At 43.0% G+C, this 19,874-nt stretch overlaps 1 protein-coding gene and 1 long non-coding RNA gene across 5 annotated transcripts in view; one reads left to right on the plus strand and one right to left on the minus strand.

Annotated features, from left to right (window-relative positions):
• LOC137299882 (uncharacterized) overlaps positions 1–457 on the plus strand; it is a 35,112-nt gene extending 34,655 nt beyond the window's left edge. The window contains exon 4 of the long non-coding RNA XR_010958003.1: positions 402–457. This is a non-coding gene — a long non-coding RNA (uncharacterized lncRNA). The remainder of the gene's footprint in view (positions 1–401) is intronic.
• raraa (retinoic acid receptor, alpha a) overlaps positions 1–19,874 on the minus strand; it is a 484,346-nt gene that overhangs the window by 438,381 nt on the left and 26,091 nt on the right. For 2 of the 4 annotated variants that reach the window (XM_067968839.1, XM_067968841.1), the window contains exon 2: positions 2,221–2,317. The exons of the other annotated variants lie outside the window; for them this stretch is intronic. The gene's annotated coding sequence lies outside the window, so the exon portion shown is untranslated. The remainder of the gene's footprint in view (positions 1–2,220; positions 2,318–19,874) is intronic. 4 annotated transcript variants of the gene reach the window in all.

Consider the following 19,874-nt stretch of genomic DNA (forward strand, 5'->3'; position numbering starts at 1 on the left):
CAGTATGAGAGCCAGTATTCCCACCATATCATGAGAGACATTCACCCAACCCGGCCATTATTATTCCGCATTGGAAGAAGCCTGGGGCCAGGTCTCCAATTTGCCTTCTTCCTTCCCTTCACAACATTCACTGCACTTTCAAAGTAATTTATTGAGTGAAGCACTCAGATATTTTAATGTGATCAGGGACTATATAAATGCAAGCATTATTTTTATGAGCAAATGTGCGTCATGGGGAAACAATGGATGGTGAAAATGAGGGAAGAAAATTGTAAAATAAACCAGGGACAAACTCAAAAGCTTCAAGTAAAGTTTTTTTTAAATCTAAAAGAGCAAATGAGATCAAGTTTTTAAATGCCTATTAGCTTCTCCTATTTTATTTTATCATTTTTTCTTTACAGATAGTATTAACCTGTTGGCAATTATTAAGTAATTGCTCTGGAGAAGTCATTAAATTGCTGCAAGTCATGTTTAACATGGATGTAAGACTACTTAAAAGTGTGACCGCAAAACTAGAGGACATGATTACAAAATTGACAAGCCTCAAGCAAGACACAAGATCAGAAGAATTTTCTCCCCTGAAGAGTGGTAGATATTTAGAACAAACTCCCATCAAAAGCAGCTGATGCTATGTCAATTACCTCCTTTAAAAATTGTAAACAATTTTACAACACCAAGTTATAGTCCAGCAATTTTATTTTAAATTCACAAGCTTTCGGAGATTTTCTCCTTCCTCAGGCAAATGTTTCAAGATCTCCTTTAAAAAGGAGCTGGATGGTTGTTTGGTTAAGAAAGAGATGAAGGATATAATGGACTATTAAATATACTATGAACACCACGGGCTGGAAATCACACTGCGGGTCAATAGTGCGCAAGTGCTAATACATTGTTCTGAAATCCTTTTGTCTGTTATTCCAGCATAGGTGTTAAATCACTTAAAATAAATAAATGGGTTAATTCCACTGATAAAATAGTAGACAAAGGAAATTCAGATGAACAATGTTAAGCATTCGAATACTATCACACCACGTAACTTCAACGCACAAAATTTCGGTCCGTTTGAGACCATGAGAATGTCATCTGTGGAAGAAAACGGAATAGGGTAGGAGTATCCTGAAGTTCTCACTCAATTGCCTTTAGGTGTTGGGGGAATTTCGAAGAGTTTAACTTCTTAGAAGTTTTACCTGTGACTGTTGTTGATTGTCAAAGAGTTGAATTAAACTGTAGAGTCCACATTAGTAGGTAGTTGAAAGGAGTAGGTTTATGGATAAATGGAATTTTCTTGTTCCATACGGTGTTCTTATTAAAGGAAATTATCACGTAATCCTAAATGTTACGAAGGGAGATATCTACACATTTATTCGTATCTCACAGTTCTACCTTCATTAGCACAAAGTTCCTTTTCAATTAGTCAACAGAGCTTTCCTAAAAAGAAGGGGCCCTTCTATAGTTTGACTAATTTAAAAACATCTCAAAACATTATCAAGTGCCCTATGGGTCTCTACTTCAAAAACCTGTGGTAAATAACCCTGTGTTGAAAATAATTCTTCTAGCTTCCCCCTTCATTTTTCTAATGATAATCCTCAATCCATGCTCAGTTTGGCTTTAGATTTTATACAAGAGAAGAATTGTAAATCCAGGCAAATAAACAGAAACTGTTCTGAGATACACAGAAACAATTTACATTATTTTAAATTGTTCTAAAACTATATATGGGGTCTTATATTGGGATAGTTCATTAAAAAAAGTTTCTTTACGAGTGATTGAACAGAAAATGAATTTTTTGTGCGCGCGCTACTGGTCATAATCACTGCTTCTGAATGGTGAGGCCAGGGACGCCCCCAATATTGGGCCTCATTTCCATGAAGCGGGCAAGCTGCGGAGTGTAAGAGGCAGCTCGCCTAGCGAAGCAGCATTGAAGATCAGGCCTCTGTGACACGAGCAGCGGCCCTCGGGTAAGTGAGAAAGGCAACAGGTGGTGGGGAGCAATCGGTGGCCTATTCCTTCTGGCCTACGGATGACTCTTAACTGCGCTCTGAATTGGCCTAGCAAGCCACTCAGTTGTATCAAACCCAGAAGGCCCACCCAACCACCTTATCAAGACAACCAGGGATGGGCAATAGATGTCAAACTTGCCAGCGACGCCCACGTCCCGAGAATTAATTTTTAAAAGATGTGCAGATGCTTACAGAACATGTATATTTACATCGTTCAACTCACCTCAGAAAGGCTGGTCTTCCATATGGCAAATTGGTGTTTCCATTTTTCGTGCTACTACTTTGTGAAGTGTCTTTCGACTCTTTGTACATTAAAGGCGCTATATAAGTGTAAGAAGAAAATTTTAAAAATTACTTATCCAAATTCCACCAGCACATCCGTGAAATTTTACTTTCTTCTGAACGCCTTTTTTATGCTGTTGAGATAACGCGAATTGGTCTATGTACACACATGCTGACAATCTTTTAAATAAGTCACCTTTACAGGAGGGTCTCTGAAAATGAATTTAATAAAAAGAAAGATTTGCATTTATTTAGCGCCTTTCACAACCTCAGGTCATTCCAAAGCGCTGGAGCCAATGAAGTACTTTTTGAAGTGTTGTCACTAATGTAGGAAACACGGCAGCCAATTGCACACAGCAATCTCCCATAAACAGTAATGTGATAATAACCAGATAATCGGTTTTAATAATGTTGATTGAGGGAAAAATATCGGCCTCGACACCAGGGATAACTCCCCTGTTCTTCTTCGAAATAGTGTCATGCGATCTTTTACCTGAGAGGGCAGACGGGGCCCCGCTTTAACGTCTCATTCGAAAGTTGGCACCTCGGACCAGGCAGCACTTCCTCAGTACTGCACTGGAGTGTCAGCCTGGATTTTGTGCTCAAGTCTCTGGAATGGGACTTGAACCCACAACTTTCTGACTCAGGAGAGAGTACTAACACAAGTGCACTCCAAATAAGGTATATTTGAACCTAGAGACTTAGTGCAGAGCTTACTTTATCTTCTCTGCCCTCCATCAGTACAACCCTATAAATAAATCAGTCAGCAAAAGGGTTGACGATTCTTTACTCTTTTCTATTTATTGACCTGACATTTGCTTCTTTCCACCTAAACACCAGTAACCTCTTTAGACATTACAAAAGAAACAGGCTCTGCCCCCACAAATACATTAACTCTGGAATTCATTTTGGACTATTTTATCCACATTACCACACCATAGAATAACTAGAGATGTCTCAAATATTTTTCCAAGTAGTCTGCTGACCTTCCTCACCTACCTACCAATCAAGGTACACTCCTCAGTGAGGCGATTTTAAATTTTTTTTATTCATTCATGAGATGTGGGCAAGGCTGGCAAGGCCAGCATTTATTGCCCATCCCTAATTGCCCTTGAGAAGGTGGTGGTGAGCTGCTGCAGTCCGTGTGGTGAAGATACTTCCAGTGCTGTTAGGTAGGGAGTTCCAGAATTTTGACCCAGCGACAATGAAGGAACGGCACCAGGCGTACCGAAAAATGAGGTGCCAACCTGGTGAAGCGACAACTCAGGACTACATGCATGCTAAACAGCGGAAGCAACATGTTATAGACAGAGCTAAGCGATTCCACAACCAACGGATCAGATCAAAGCTCTGCAGTCCTGCCACATCCAGTTGTGAATGGTGGTGGACAATTAAACAACTAACCGGAGGAGGAGGCTCTGCAAACATCCCCATCCTCAATGATGGCGGAATCCAGCACGTGAGTGCAAAAGACAAGGCTGAAGCGTTTGCAACCATCTTCAGCCAGAAGTGCCGAGTGGACGATCCATCTCAGCCTCCGCCAGATATCCCCACCGGCACAGAAGCCAGTCTTCAGCCAATTCGATTCACTCCATGTGATATCAAGAAAAGGCTGAGTGCACTGGATACAGCAAAGGCTATGGGCCCCGACAACATCCCGGCTGTAATGCTGAAGACTTGTGCTCCAGAACTAGCTGCGCCTCAAGCCAAGCTGTTCAAGTACAGCTACAACAATGGCATCTACCAGACAATGTGGAAAATTGCCCAGGTATGTCCTGTCCACAAAAAGCAGGACAAATCCAATCCGGCCAATTACTGCCCCATCAGTCTACTCTCAATCATCAGCAAAGTGATGGAAGGTGTCGTCGACAGTGCTATCAAGCGGCACTTACTCACCAATAACCTGCTCACGATGCTCAGTTTGGGTTCCGCCAGGACCACTTGGCTCCAGGCCTCATTACAGCCTTGGTCCAAACATGGACAAAAGAACTGAATTCCAGAGGTGAGGTGAGAGTGACTGCCCTTGACATCAAGGCAGCATTTAACATAGTGTGGCACCAAGGAGCCCTGGTAAAATTGAAGTCAATGGGAATCAGGGGGAAAACCCTCCAGTGGTTGGAGGCATACCTAGCACAAAAGAAGATGGTAGTGGTTGTTGGAGGCCAATCATCTCAGCCCCAGGAGTTCCTCAGGGCAGTGTCCTAGGCCCAACATCTTCAGCTGCTTCATCAATGACTTTCCCTCCATCATAAGGTCAGAAATGGGAATGTTCGCTAATGATTGCAGTGTTCAGTTCCATTCGCAACCCCTCAAATAATGAAGCAGTCCGAGCCCGCATGCAGCAAGACCTGGACAACATCCAGGCTTGGGCTCATAAGTGGCAAGTAACATTCGTGCCAGACAAGCGCCAGGCAATGACCATCTCCAACAAGAGAGGGTCTAACCACCTCCCCTTGACATTCAACGGCATTACCATTGCCGAATCCCCCACCATCAACATCCTGGGGGTCACCATTGACCAGAAACTTCACTGGACCAGTCACACAAAACACTGTGGCTACAAGAGCAGCTCAGAGGCTGGGTATTCTGTGGCGAGTGACTCACCTCCTGACAACCCAAAGCCTTTCCACCATCTACAAGGTACAAGTCAGGAGCGTGATGGAATACTCTCCACTTGCCTGGATGAGTGCAGCTCCAACACTCAAGAAGCTCGACACCATCCAGGACAAAGCAGCCCGCTTGATTGGCACCCCATCCACCACCCTGAACATTCACTCCCTTCACCACCGGCGCACTGTGGCTGCAGTTTGTACCATCCACAGGATGCACTGCAGCAACTCGCCAAGGCTTCAACAGCACCTCCCAAACCCGCGTCCTCTACCACCTAGAAGGACAAGAGCAGCAGGTACATGGGAACAACACCACCTGCACGTTCCCCTCCAAGTCACACACCATCCCGACTTGGAAATATATCACCGTTCCTTCATCCTCGCTGGGTCTGCCGGACTGCAGCAGTTCAAGAAGGTGGCTCACCACCACCTTCTCAAGGGCAATTAGGGATGGGCAATAAATGCTGGCCTTGCCAGCGACGCCCACATCCCATGAACAAATAAAAAAAATATTTCCAAGTCAGGATGGTGTGTGGCTTGGAGGGGAATGTGCAGGTGGCGATGCTCCCATGCGCCTGCTGCCCTTGTCCTTCTAGGTGGTAGAGGTTGCGGGGTTGGGAGGTGCTGTTGAAGAAGCCTTGGCGAGTTGCTACAGTGCATCTCGTAGATGGTACACACTGCAGCCACAGTGCGCCGGTGGTGGAGGGAGTGAATGTTTAAGGTGATGAATGGGGTGCCAATCAAGCGGGCTGCTTTGTCCTGGATGGTGTCGAGCTTCTTGACTGTTGTTGGAGCTACACTCATCTAGGCAAGTGGAGAATATTCCATCACACTCCTGACTTGTGCCTCGTAGATGGTGGAAAGGCTTTGGGTTGTCAGGAGGTGAGTCACTCGCTGAAGAATACCCAGCCTCTGACCTGCTCTTGTAGTCACAGTATTTATGTGGCTTGTCTGGTTAAGTTTTTGGTCCATGGTGACCCCCAGAATGTTGATGGTGGGGGATTCAGCGATGGTAATGCCACTGAACATCAAGGGGAGATGGTTTGACTCTCTTGTTGGAGATTAATGCATTTAATGTAGGTAACGTAGATGCAATTCACAACTTCATGGGTGCCAGAAGCAAAATAATCATTCTCTAGTCAGAGTAATCATGTGATAGGTCACACTAAATAGCAAAAGTAGGGCCAACTAATTTTCCCCAAAAGGGTTTTTTTTCCCCCACTCACCTAACTCCCGCAGTTCTGTGATAGCGCCCAGATAATATATGTATTTCTTTAAATCCCATTTGAGTCCTGGCCCTGCTTGAGTTCTACCCCCATTTGTAGAGCAAATGCCCCATCAGTCCTGCCTTTACCAGCACTCTTACAACTTAAAGTATTACACTATGGAAAGATAAGAAAACCCACTGCATCTAAGCCAGCAACTAATCCACTTGCTGTTGGGACAGCACAGTGCAATGTTGCTCGCATTCGTGCAGATGTCTAAAGCTTGGACTGTGTTTAATTTTATAAAAAAGAAATCAAAGTTCCTTTTCTTTTTGACCAATATGTCAAAATCTTAAAAGAAAAATCAATTTGCTTAAACTTTATTTTAGTGGCGTACCACAATGGTAAGCCAATAGGGCTTGGCTGAGTGAGTGGAAGAGTTTTCCCAAGCAATTCCTTACACAGTGTGTCCCCTGTTCTCAACCAGACTGTTTGGTTGCGGGTCTGAGCAGAAATAAAGTGCTCCTGAGGGGAGGGGAGTGGAGCGGAGCAAAGGAAGATTGCACGGTGGGTCAAATTGTACTGCTCGCATGACTCCAAATCCTCTCCATCACGAAGACCACCTACTTCCATCTCCGTGACATTGGATTTATAATTGCAATGAAGAACAGTAAATATTCACATAATACACACAAGGCATTGACTTTTTTTGTTCCTTACTTTTAAGAGAGTAACATTAGAGATACTACATCACAACAATTATATTACTTTATGTCCTAAAATTGATATATCTTAATTTCCTTGATCATGCAACAATAACTGCATCAGAAAGCAGCATCGTTCTCCCCAATGTCTCGGCAAGTTTATCCAGTGCATAGCTGAGCCATAAAAACCAGGAACATCGCAGTTTCGATTCTCAGTTAGCCGGTCTGAGCCAAGATGGTTGTAATTACACTTAGGGTTAGACTTCAGGTCCTGATTTCTATTCAGGGACTATGCTGAAAGTGTTGGCATTGAGTGAGGAAAAGATCAGACTTGAGTACGATGTCACCCATGGTTAAATAACCTGCCAACACACTGTCAAGGATCACATATGAACAGTGGCCACTTGGGTGAGGTATTAAAGGGTGTCCAGCAGCCAATGCCCTCAGGAGAAAAGGAGAGAGGAAACAACTGCTGGAGAAAATTGTGAGCAAAAGCACACTGCATATTGGCATCCTCACCGACAGTTGCTGCTGGCACAGAAAGCTGAACAATGGCATCCATGAAGCTCAGAGTACGGTGTAGGGAATAGAAGGAAGCTTCTGTTCTGGAACGTGGTTACATTCAGGGTTCTGAAATTAATCCATATATGCTGTGGTGGTCCCAGTTTCAATTTTAAGTGTACAGTATTGGACTAAGGAGAAAATGTAGACCAAAAAATTTGTGCTGATGATATTCTCCCTCACATCCTTTAATGTACTTTGTAAATACGATATATTTACTAAATGCATTAGCGACATCCAGTGACAGAGCATCAATATCGCACCAACTTTTGTTTTCATTTTATTAATCTTTGCTATCGTATTTAATTGGAATATCAAGAGTCTACTGAATATTTAGACATATGAATACATCTAACATTATCTGATGGGATTCTGATGATCAATCATCTTGGAATTCAGATGGCAATTATAAACTGCTCGAGCTTTGGTTTTATTGTTTTATGGTATCACCTGAACTCCTGCTTTAGAATTTAGAATGACTGTAATGTTTCCCTGAAAATTAAATACTAATCACTTAATCATAATTATTAGTCCTTACTGCTGTGAATAGTCATTAGGCATCAACAACATGCATTGACAGCTGATATTCACCATGATGATTTCCTACAGGCAAAATAAAAACTACCCAAAATGTAATAAAAGCACTACTGTGAACTCCATAGCAGAATTATTAAAAATAATCAACTTTAAGGTTATAATCTCATTTCAGGGTTCAGATGGCAGTTATAAAAGAGCGATTTGAACCTCTTGGAGATTACTGCTTTGTAATCACTGCCAGATTCTGTACACAATCACTCCTTGTTTGCCATTATTAGATATATATATATATATATTACAGTAGATTGTGTCTTACAGATATCTGCAGTCTAAATTGTAATTCTATAGAAGAAACTGAAGCTGCGTTTTTCCCCTTTATGTTAAACTTACTTATTTTTATCTTGCTCACTTCAGCCAAATTTATCTCTGGGGAAACGCAATAACGCAGGCCTGAAGCAATGCATCGTGTGACACAATCATTTGTTTTAAAATTGCAACCAAGATAGGAAAGCAGAAGAAACCTCCAGACCTGACTGACTGTTTCTCTACACACATTGGAGCAGCAGTGCCATAGCTTAATACAAAATCAGAAAGCACTGACAGAGCATGGCAACTTCTTGCCTAATGAGGCCTATAACTCCTTGCTATTACAATGACCCTCTGTGTGTATGTGTGTGTCTAGTGCGTAAGCAGAACCACAGCTGCTCTAAACCACCTCCGAGCATGGAATGATTTTGGAGCCAATCCCATGTACATTTTAGCTTCAAGGGGTTTGTAATGAGGAGCTCCATTATCATTGCATAGTTGGGGACTTGGTTATTTTGATGCTGCACACAGTTGATTGATTATATAGTGTAAACAATCAGTTTTAAAGCTCTCATCACTGCTAGTTTAACTCACAAAATAAGTCTCAGATTGTCTGGGCCAATTTTCTTCAACAACTTCAGCTCCACAGAAGTTGTTGAAGAAAATCCAGATTTTGAGTTGGAATCAGCTCAGCCATATTTGATTCTTGGAAACAATAATAACTCCCTGATGAGAGAGAAAAAAAGAACTGTACCTCTAGGTCGTGGCTAGAGAACACTACTATTACTTCCCAACTAGCCAAATGGCAAATCACTATCCATGTTTGGTCAGGTTGCAATACCCAACACCCTGCCAGCTTACAAGTAACAATAACACTTTTATCACTTAATTTCCAATTCTTCATGAGTTTGTTTCTCTGCTTCCCTCACACTTCTAATCATTGACTAGTTGCAGCTTTTTTCCTTAGCCCACTGACCAGCTTGCCATCTTTACCATAAGTGTGTTGTATTCCTTTTTAGAATTTGTTTTTTGAGTAAAAATTAAATAGCAAATTTTGGAAAGTGAAAAGTTAATGTAAGCAAGTTTTTTTTTAAAAAAGATTAACTTACCCACCAGTAAGTACTTCAGGTAATTTACTTAAATCTCAGCACCCTGTGATTAACTGGGGGACACTTAGATCTAAAATTATAAAGGAGGAAAAGTAAATTATAGTGGAAAGGTTAATTTCTGCGATTCCAGCTATTCGTTCTTAACTCATTGTGACATTTTTTTTTAAAAAGTCATCTTATTCTTTTGTGAATCATGTGATTGATTCACTTTGTGAACAGCACCATCAGACATTAAATCCTTTCATGGATATCATGACTCAATTTCAAATCCTGATAATTCCTAGAATGCCTGTTTCTTCCCCCCAAACCTGTTTATAGATACTGTGACCACTGTACAATTACAGTCCACTCTGCTTAATACAAAGTCAGTTAATTCAAATTATCTAGTAATTCAATTCTTTTAGCACAAAAAACAACTTCAAATTAACAAGCTGCTTTGGGGGAGGGAGTATATAATTCAGTGTCAAAATTCTACCGACTTCTTAAACCATGACAACAAAGCTCATTGGTCTTGAGATTGAACCATGGGATACGAGTACAGGTTAGTGCATTGATCTGAAATTCCTTTCTTCACTATATTAACCTGCTTAAAATAAACAGATACACCTTCTGTTAAAATAGCAAAGCAAGGAATTTTATACAATCATATGCTATCTTACTACAATGCATTGCCATGTTTGGTGGTTGGTAATGTCAGCAGAATAGTGAAGTTCAGTTGCTCCCTCCACTGTATCCACTATTCTAATATAAATAACTAAACTTACATATTAGACTGAGAAAAAGGCAGAAGTATAGAAAACACACATAGAATTGTCCCTATAGAGTCTAGAAAGGTTCTGTACTAGGAGTGAAGCTGAACCAAATTACCCTCATCATTTTTTCTCTCTCATCGTGGCGGGGAATTGGAAAACCTTTTTGTTGTTTTGGGGATCCAGTGTCAGCAAAAAGAACACCCAGACACAGGCAGGATGCAGAGTAAAGTTCCATCTACCTTGCCACAACAATGTGTCCTTAATCCCAACCTCAGAAGAGAACTTGTGAGTGCACTCAACATGGACTTTCCCCACACTAGTTACCTTTGACCCATCTATGAGTGTTTATTTCCACTATTTCAGTGTCTGTGTCCACTGGAATATAATTGTAAACAATTTTACAACACCAAGTTATAGTCCAGCAATTTTATTTTAAATTCTCAAGCTTTCGGAGACTTCCTCCTTCCTCAGGTAAATGTTCAGGAGCTCCTTGAAGCCTACGCATTTATACATATAGAACAATACATGGTGTTTACAGAATGCCCCTGCAACTGCCCGTTGCCAAGGCAATCACCGTGTTCAGACAGAGAGGTGTCACCTGCAGAACCCCCGAATACACATTCAACAAAAAAACAAACAGGAAAAAAAACAGAGAGAGGCAGAAACAGAGGGTCGCTGCCCTCAGCTGGACATGTATGCTCAAGCTGTCAGGAAATGCGTCAATGCCAGATTCATCAGCCGCACTCAGAAGACAGTCCAGAATGTCACCCGAGCACAACGCAACGCCATCAACGCTCTCAAGACCAACCGCAACATCGTCATCAAACCAGCGGACAAAGGAGGAGCCATAGTCATACAGAACAGAACAGACTATTGCAAAGAAGCATACCGACAACTGGACAACCAGGAACACTACAGACGGTTACCCGCAGATCCGACCAAAGAACACACCCACCAGCTCAACAAACTGATCAAGACCTTCGATCCAGACCTTCAAAGCATCCTACGCACTCTCATCCCACGTAATCCCCACGTGGGAGACTTCTACTGCCTCCCAAAGATACACAAAGCCAACACACCCGGACGTCCCATCGTATCAGGCAACGGAACCCTGTGTGAGAACCTCTCTGGATACATCGAGGGCATCCTGAAACCCATCGTACAGGGAACCCCCAGCTTCTGTCGCGACACTACAGACTTCCTACAAAAACTCAGTACCCACGGACCAGTTGAACCAGGAACACTTCTCACCACGATGGACGTCTCGGCACTATACACCAGTATCCCCCACGATGACGGCATCGCTGCGACAGCATCAATACTCAACACCAACAACAGCCAATCTCCGGAAGCCATCCTACAACTCATCCGCTTCATCCTGGATCACAATGTCTTCACCTTCGATAACCAGTTCTTTACCCAAACACACGGAACAGCCATGGGGACCAAATTCGCACCCCAATACGCCAACATTTTCATGCACAAGTTCGAGCAGGACTTCTTCACTGCACAAGACCTCCGACCAACACTATACACCAGATACATCGACGACATTTTCTTTCTATGGACCCACGGCAAGGAATCACTAAAGAGACTACACGATAACATCAACAAGTTCCATCCCACCATCAAGCTCACCATGGACTACTCCTCAGAATCAGTTTCTTTCTTGGACACACGAATCTCCATCAAAGACGGGCACCTCAGCACCTCACTCTACCGCAAGCCCACGGACAACCTCACGATGCTCCACTTTTCCAGCTTCCACCCTAACCACGTCAAAGAGGCCATTCCCTATGGACAGGCCCTGCGAATACACAGGGTCTGCTCAGACGAGGAGGAACGCGATGGACACCTACAGACGCTGAAAGACGCCCTAGTAAGAACGGGATATGACGCTCGACTCATCGATCGACAGTTCCGACGGGCCACAGCAAAAAATCGCATAGACCTCCTCAGGAGACTAACACGGGACGCAACCAACAGAGTACCCTTTGTCGTCCAGTACTTCCCCGGAGCGGAGAAACTACGCCATGTTCTCCGCAGCCTTCAACATGTCATCAATGAGGACAAACACCTCGCTATGGCCATCCCCACACCTCCACTACTCGCCTTTAAACAGCCACCCAACCTCAAACAGACCATCGTTCGCAGCAAATTACCTAGCTTTCAAGAGAACAGCGTCCACGACGCCACACAACCCTGCCACGGTAACCTCTGCAAGACATGCCAGATCATCGACACAGATACCACCATCACACGAGAGGACACCACCCACCAGGTGCATGGTTCATACTCCTGTGACTCGGCCAACGTTGTCTACCTCATACGTTGCAGGAAAGGATGCCCCAGAGCATGGTACATTGGCGAGACCATGCAGACGCTGCGACAACGGATGAACGGACACCGCGCAACAATCGCCAAACAGGAGGGTTCCCTCCCAGTCGGGGAACACTTCAGCAGTCATGGACATTCATCCACCGACTTTCGGGTAAGCGTACTCCAAGGCGGCCTTCGAGACACACGACAACGCAAAATCGTCGAGCAGAAATTGATAGCCAAGTTCCGCACCCATGAGGACGGCCTCAACCGGGATCTTGGGTTCATGTCACGCTACACGTTACCCCACCAGCGAACAAATGTTATCTGTTTTTAATATAATGGGTCATTTGCTGGCTTTCTCTGCCTTCCGGATGTTTCTGCCTCTCTCTGTTTTTTTTCCTGTTTGTTTTTTTGTTGAATGTGTATTCGGGGGTTCTGCAGGTGACACCTCTCTGTCTGAACAAGGTGATTGCCTTGGCAACGGGCAGTTGCAGGGGCATTCTGTAAACACCATGTATTGTTCTATATGTATAAATGCGTAGGCTTCAAGGAGCTCCTGAACATTTACCTGAGGAAGGAGGAAGTCTCTGAAAGCTTGTGAATTTAAAATAAAATTGCTGGACTATAACTTGGTGTTGTAAAATTGTTTACAATTGTCAACCCCAGTCCATCACCGGCATCTCCACACTGGAATATAGGCCCAGATTTTGCTGCCAAAATAACAGCGAGTTTAATGCACATGCTGTTATTGTGTAAATCATCTATCAACTTGTGGCAAGGAAGAGATACCCCATGAATTGCGAATCGCCACAAGTTGCTGGACAATTTGCTCCGCCTTTAGCCTTGCGAAAATGGCAAATGGCCCTCAACCACCCCGAGAGTTCCAGGGAATTGCTTTTTTCTTACTTTTCTCTCTCTCGTCTCTTTTTTCCTCTCAATCAAATCTTTCTTTCCTTCTCTATTTCTCTTTCAGTACCTGATTTGACGCTAATTCACCCTATTTCCTTCTCCAACGTTGCTCTGTTTCTTTCTCAATCCTTAAATCTCATTGGTTAAGAAGATAGACTGTTGGCCCCGTCGTTCACCAAGGTCCCAAATGCCCCGTTGCCCTCATTATCAGCTTGTACTTCCAGCAACTTGCGGGGGTAGGGGGGGGGGAACATTTTTGAGCGGAAGGATGAGGGGAAAAAGTCGAACTAACGGGGCACGCTGTGAGATGCCCCATTCCAGCAAAATCTGACTCATGCAGTTTTGTGCTGCACTCTCATGCCCACTAGAAACATGAGATTACCCAAACTCATTTCACATACAACTTAGGTTCCAGAGGTAAAAGCACATATGCTAAACTGTCACCCAGTCCCTAGTAGCTTTTATATCTGAATATACAAAAATGAATTTGGTCATCTTACATACAAGAGTGCCAAAACGCAAAATTCATGCCTGCATTCCCCCCATGGTGAATGCTCATTCTGAACTGTGCCTTCAGGATCAGGCACCATGTGGAGGCTTAAGCAATTCTCCACAAGGCATGAGAAAATTGGAGGATAGCTACCCCAAATCTCCCCACCTTCCAATGGACAGCAACAGAGCACCACTGACAGAGATTTGGGAGCAGGCCATCTGTCTTGGCCAGTGATTGGTGCATGCATGTGTAGGACTTGTAGAAAGGGGAGCAGGAGAGGAGAATTTTTTTTTAAAAGTGCAAGACTAATAAGTGAAAATAAAGATATCACATTTTCGTACCTGGGGCTAAAGATGGTAAGATCTTGTAATCTGAATTTTTGGAATCCCAGCAAAAACCCACAGAGCACGTATTTGTTCTTAAAGTGGTCTACTATCGAAGCTAATACAAGAGGCATCATCTCAGTTTTTGAGTTAGCCATTTCAATTACAAAAAAGGCAAAGCGAGTGCCAAACATTCAAACTTTCCCCATGTGCATCGAACAGCTGTGGGCTGTTAACTGGGATTTGTAGATTACCGGTCCCTTCTGTTGAAACAATCAAATGGCAGGTGTTTGCCACAGGGCACGGTTCTTGCTTCGTCAGTAAGAAATTAGCACCTTGGCAAACTACAGTGGCTGCAGTGGCTAAATGCCAGCTGAGAATAACTGTGTTGATAAGCAGTATGGGAATGTGGGAGACCTCATTCCTAATATGCCTGTAACTGGATTGAAAAGAAATGTTATACCATGAAAGTAGCAAGACAAACAAGCTCATAATGTCCACAGAATATGACAGAATGCAGGGTTATTTTCCAGCTAGCATTGCATCACAGCAACAGAACATCTGATTTAAGCTTCTTGGCACCAAATTGACGATCACAGCAACAACATGTCTCTACCCCAGGGCTACTTAAGTACATGCAAAGCATCTGACTATCATTCAATTGTAAGGAAGAACTCTTTTTTTTGAAAGTTTTGCCCTCATCTCTTGCAGGCACTGAACCATGCTGGGGCATGATTCCATGGGTACCAGCTGCTCCCAGTACCTTGACCAAGTGGTATTCCTCATGTGTGTGCCTAGGCAGTGAGTGCTGGCAAGCTATTTAACTGTTGGGGAAAACAGCCTAGCCTGATCCTTACCCAAATTCCCCACACATACATTTTCTACCAGGGGGTCACTGGATCAGGCCTGGAAAGCTCGAGCTAAATTTGTTCCCTTGAGGAAAATTGTTCAGCATTGGCCAACTGTGGTGTCCTCTACTTCTGCACTGGTTGAGATCAGCTAACTCAGCACAGACTAGGGCAGGGATCAAACCTTTGGTGTCATTAGTGTACACGTGCAGGTTCATGGAATGATACAGCGTGGTGGGGGGGTTGTCATTCGGCCTGTCGTGCCTGTGCTGGCTCTTTGGGGCAGCTGTCCAGTTTGTCCCACTCCCCTGCTCTTTCCCTGTGGCCCTGCAGATATTTGCTTTTCAAGTGCGTGCCCAGTTCCCTTTTGAGAGATGTTGATGGGTCTGCTTCCACCACCCTTTCGGGCAGTGCATGGCAGATCATAGCAGCTCGCTCTCCTCAACTTCCCTCTGGTTCTTTTGCCAATTACCTTAAAGTGGTGTCCTCTGGTTACCGAGCTTCCTGCCAGTGGAAACAGTTTCTCCTTTAAGCCCTTGAAAGTTTTGAACACCTCTGTTAGGTCTCCCCTTAACCTTCTCTGCTCTGGGGAGGGAAACCCCAGCTTCTTTGGTCTGTCCATATAACTGAAGTCCCTCATTCTTGATGTCTTTCTGGTGGGTCTCCTCTACACCCTCTCCGGGGCCTTGGCATCCTTCCTGTGGTGTGGTGCCCAGAATTGGACACAATGCTCCAGCTGAGGCCAAACCACTGATTTATAAAGGTTTCAGTAATCCTTAAAATAATTTTAACAGTCCTTAAGATTGAACTGGCTGGGGCTCTTTTCTCCAGAGGGAAAAGGGCTGAGGGGTGATCTGATGGAGATCTTTAGGATTATGCAAGGGTTTGATAGGGTAGACGTAGAGAGGATGTTTTCCATTTCTGGGGAAGACCTGAACTAGCGGCCATAAATATGAGATACTAATAAATCCAATAGGGAATTCCGGAGAAATTTCTTCACCCAGAGAGTGGTGAGAATGTGGAACTCGCTACCACATGGAGTAGTTTAGGCGAGTAGCATAGATGCATTTAAGGGGAAAGCTAGATAAATACAAGAGGGAGAAAGGAATAGAAGGATATATTAGATATTTAAGGATTAGTTGAAGTAAGGTGGGAGGAGGCTTGTGTGGAGCATAAACACTGGCATAGACCAGTTGGGCCGAATGGCATGTTTCTATGTTATACATTCTATGTAATTCTATGTAAAATCTGATAGCTTCATGGCCTGTATGGCTCAGTTCCACACTAACCAGTGTACTTAGCAACTGAACTATCAAGAATGCTAATACTTGACATTCCAAATGCGAGTACCCACATAGAAATGCTAAATTCATTCAAGTTATAAACACGAAGTACAGCACTCTCCTTTTGTCGATATTCAGACTTCAAATCGTCCAGAAATAATGAAATGGTTTTGCTACAAAGTAAAATTGTCCAAACAATTTCAAAAATATATAACTTCTCCCCCCACCTTTTCAGGTTATTCCCCCATCTCTCCTGAATATATTGACTCTTGTTGGGATATGATTCCAAGAAGTCAGAAGCCCTCTGGTACCTTGCCCAAGTATTCATGTGTGCGCCTATACGATGAGTGTTGGCAGTCTATTTAACTGTGGAGGGCATCACAGCTGAACCCAATCTTCTCACCTGATATCTAAACATGTACACTTTTCAGCCTGTCTGTGCTCCTATTTGTTGCCAATTGTTCATAGGAACAGGAGTAGGCCCTTCAGCTCCTCAATCCTGTTCCCCCATTTGATTAAATCATGGCTGATCTGTACCTCAACTCCATTTACCCTCCTTTGCTCCGTATCCCTTAATATCCTTACCTAATAAAAATAGGTACAATGATGGAACGATGCTTGTGGCAGTGAATATTTTAATGTGCAATTTTTAAAAAAACTCATGGGAAATATCAACTTATTGTGCAACAGCTATGAAAATAACATTTAGTTTTCATAAGTCAGGACAAACACCAAATAGCTATTTTGGAGTTGAATTGGGCAAGTCCAATTTTACTCACATGCCAGTGCTCCCTCTGCTTGTGTCCAGCAAGTTAAATTGGAGGCGCTGCAACAAAATAACTAGATGGCAAACCGAGTGAGAACCCTGCCTGATTTTTCTCCTTCCCAGCCCAGAGCGCTAATTGTAACATTGCGAATGATGCCCCGCCTGAGATCAGCTAAATCACGGCAGTCCAGGAATCTAATCCCTGATCTCCCAATCTAAACGGCTAAGTGCAACACGGGCTTTAACCACTGGGCCATCTGGAAACTAAAAATAGGAAATTTAATCTTCTTCTTATTTCTGTTTTAAATTGTTGATGCCTTAAGAATATTAGAATTGATCTGAATCCCTTCCCAGAGATTTTCACTTGTGACTTTATAATAGACTTTCTAATTCATTTTAGAATTATGTGTCTTTTGCACACGAGGGATAAAATAGTGCATCACCAGCAGTACAACATCCTTGGTTTATTTTGTGGGTACGATCAGAAATGTCACAACCTTCAGGATTACTATTTCACACAAGTGAAAATCCAATATTATTCTGTAGATGTGAAGCAACACTCTGCAATTACATGTTGCACTTCACATTTCACCTGAAGTTAGGCTATAGATTCTATCTAGAGAAAACTGGGTTTTAAAATAGAAAGAATACCTCATCCATGACAAGTCCTAGGCTTTCATTCACTTGTGTGGAAGATTGTCGTAAAACACTCACACTGCAAAGTCTGTCACATCTGCAAAAGAAATGCTGAACCCACCCACATGGGCGCAATACACTTAATAAAATTAACAGTGATTTATGACACTGGTATTCTGAGCTTGGATGAGAAGTGAATCAAGTACGTCCTTATCAAAAGTTCACTGTGTCTTAAGAAATTCTGGAAACAGTTTTTTTTTAAAAAGCTTGACTTTGAATAATAGTTAAAAGCATTTTTCATTTAGTGCAAGTACGGATGCTGGACAAAATCCAGCGATAGAGCTGAAACATTGTGATAAATTCCGACCCAGTCTCCAGTAGGAACATCTCCTAAATGATTCATGTGTTCTTAATGCTCACTGAGTGCCTCATAGAAGCAGTAAAAGGTTATCCAGAATGCTGCTGTAAAAGCCCACTGATCCAAAAACATCCTTCACATACAGCATCTTTCCTGGGGATAGCGACAAAAATAGACTGACATACCCTTCAAAGAGAGAGGAAAAACTCAAAGCGCTTCTTCCAGTTGATTTGTACTGCAGTTTTTTTGTAAAAATACAGTCGGGATAAGACAGAGTGTTCCCATTATTTATCATTTTAAAGATCCTAGTTATATAAAACTCTGATGAACTGTAACAGCCTTTTTTTTGGGGGGGTGGGGGTGTCGGAGCGGAAGGAGACGATATCTGTATTCAATACAAATGCTAACGGTATAACTGAGAAACTAAAAGCCTATTTTATTACAATCCTGCCTTCAGAGGCAGAGCTGTAGTATAAATGAGATGATATACATGCCTTTGGAAGCTGGGAGCACCACTAATGCAAAGACTGCTTTCAACCACTAGATGTTGCTAGTTGATTTAATAACTACTGCAAACTAGAGGTTTTTCAAAAGTGCACTAAAGACATCCAATAGCAGTTAATGGGTATTAAATCAGAACTTTTTTTTCCCTTCTACTTTTTTTCCTAAAATTCCATCTTGTAAGGTGGACAGTGATGCAGATCAATGGTTCAGGAATATGTGGCTTCACAGAGAGTTAGGTGTATTCTCTGTTACTCCACCCCCCCCACCTCCAATTTTCTCCCCTCTGAAAAGGGCTGTCTTGTACTGGGTAGGTTCAGTTGATGCCAAAGCAGTCCAGTATCTCACCATGTGGGAATTCGTCATGTGTAAGCCTATACAGTTACTGTTGACAGACTATTTGACCATGGGGGAAGGGGAAGATCACAATGACAGGCCCAATCCTGTCGACACAAGGGCACTTTCCAGCACGGGTCACTGGGTGGCGATTAATCCCAGTCAGTTTTTCCTCTCCCAAGCCCAGGGATGCTGTGGCCAATTCCAAATTGTAACACCATGCTGGAATGATTGGACAAGAAATCCATGAGCATGACGGAGAAACATATTAACTTTTCAGGTGGAGTCCTTTGTCAAGTTTGACGTAGGGTTTCCACTTAAACATCAACCTGTCAATTCTCATTCAGCTGCTGACAGACCTGCTGTATATTTTCACCATTTTTTGTTTTTATTTTGCACCAAGTAAAAGTTTTATCAATTTTTTTGTGCACAATGATACATCACAGCAGTTTTGCATAAGTCATTTACAAAGTTTGCTAGTGGAAAAAACATCGCAATACAACCAAAACATTCTCTGACATTACACTGCTAAAACTTGGCAATGCAAAGATAGTAAAAGTTTTGTAATACAGATAAACCGTGCCTTACCTGCAAAACTAACAAGCAGAATTAACATGAGCAATACATTCTAATACTACGGCTCATTGTAAAGAACAGGTAACATGCTGGTAGCCCTTAAAGTGGGTTCAGCTACGTCGTCTCAACCAAAGCTATGCTGCCCGCATGCTATCTCACATCAAGTCCCGCTCACAATTCACCCGTGATCACTGACCTTCATTGGCTCCCAATCCACCAACACCTCAAGTTTAAAATTGTCGTCTTCACATTTAAATCCTTTTATGACCTTGCTCCTCCCTACCTCTAACTTTCTCCAGCCCTACAATCCACTGAGAACTCTTCGTTCCTCTGAATCTGGCCTCTTGTGCATCCCCCACTCCCTTCTCCCCACCACTGGCAGCCGTGCCTTCAGCTGTCTAGGCCTTACGCTCTGGAATTCCCTCCCTAAACCTCTTCACCTCTCCATCCTCCTTTAAGAC

This window comes from Heptranchias perlo, chromosome 30 (assembly GCF_035084215.1).
Source record: "Heptranchias perlo isolate sHepPer1 chromosome 30, sHepPer1.hap1, whole genome shotgun sequence".
Taxonomy (NCBI): Eukaryota; Metazoa; Chordata; class Chondrichthyes; order Hexanchiformes; family Hexanchidae; genus Heptranchias; species Heptranchias perlo.